Source organism: Limulus polyphemus, unplaced genomic scaffold (assembly GCF_000517525.1).
Source record: "Limulus polyphemus unplaced genomic scaffold, Limulus_polyphemus-2.1.2 Scaffold710, whole genome shotgun sequence".
Classification (NCBI taxonomy): domain Eukaryota; kingdom Metazoa; phylum Arthropoda; class Merostomata; order Xiphosura; family Limulidae; genus Limulus; species Limulus polyphemus.
In genome coordinates, this window is record NW_013666320.1 from 41,870 (window position 1) to 43,327 (window position 1,458).

Sequence of the window (1,458 nt, forward strand, 5' to 3'; positions counted from 1 at the left end):
GATTCGAACCCGCGACCCTCAGAGCACAAATAGCCCATTGTATAGCTTTGTGCTTAACAAACATTATAGCTCATAAACGAAGTCACTTTATGTTATATTCGAATAATATATGACTCAAATATTTGAATAATACTTATAAATAGGATCGCCAAGCTCTAAATCCGCGATTTTAAAAGGGACTACTAGACTTATATGTATATAAAATATTTGATATTCATTAAATATTCTTGCTGTTTTGTTAAATCATTCATTATATGAGCGTGCAGTTAATTTCTCGTTCAAGAGAACGAATTTACAAAATAAGTAATAAACCAGTCCTATCACTTGATCCATACAAGATGAGAAACTAGCTACTTGACACATGATTAAATGTGAACAGAAAATTGACTTTGACTAAATACTACTCGAACGTATATACGTACGAATAGTAAATACTCAGCTATGTTAGTATATAGGGTAAAATATGGATAAAATATTAGCTGATTTTGTCAATTTCTTTCTTTATTCGGTGAAGTTCACACATATATGTATATAATGGAGGATTCATATATACATACATACGTGTATCGGCACTACTGGGTAAGCATACCTATTGTACACTCATTTAAAGCTTCATGCCATGTGTGGAGAAAACAAATATTATTTAACATACAACAAAACTGTTTCACGTTCTATATTTCCTAAATAAGTCTCGCTTAAAATAACCTGATTACAAGCTAGTTTTAGACAACCATCAAAAAAAAATTTTTTTTTTTGGAAAGGCCAGGAGAAAATGTTTAGTAAAAGTCGTTTAACTTTTTTGTTGGTTGATGAAAATCATCGACACAGCAACCGAAACGTCGTTCAGCGTGTATGCAGTCCATTGATACTAAAGGTAAATATAGCTTAACACAAAATGTTTAGTAAAAGTCTTTTAAACGTTGCTAGCTGATGAAGCCTTAGCACAGAAACCGAAACGTCGTCCACTGTACGATCCATTGAAAATTATAAGTTAGGTATAAATACTTAACACACATTCAGATATACTTGTGAATTGATGAGTAAATGTATATATCATACTTGTATACATTATGTCGTAAATTATTAAAAAAAAAAGTTAAATAGTAGATTGAGGAGCACTTGGCGGTGTTATTATATTGAATAGTATATAATAGATAAAATATTGTTAATATGCATAGCGAAGAGACTTTGTTACCTCCTGAATTTGTACAGTACGACGAAATATTCACTGATGTCAAAAACAATATGGAAATATAGAGTGGGAAGGCTTTGTTAGAATTTTAAAATGTTCACTTGAAACACGTTGACGACGAAATATTCACTGATGTCAAAAACAATATGGAAATATAGAGTGGGAAGGCTTTGTTGGAATTTTAAAATGTTCACTTGAAACACGTTGACGACGAAATATTCACTGATGTCAAAAACAATATGGAAATATAGAGTGGGAAGGCTTTG

General features: G+C 31.3%; 1 protein-coding gene across 1 annotated transcript in view; it reads right to left on the reverse strand.

Annotated features, from left to right (window-relative positions):
* The window catches only part of LOC106460105 (solute carrier family 23 member 1-like), a 47,431-nt gene that overhangs the window by 23,166 nt on the left and 22,807 nt on the right, over positions 1 to 1,458 (reverse strand). The window lies entirely within an intron of this gene.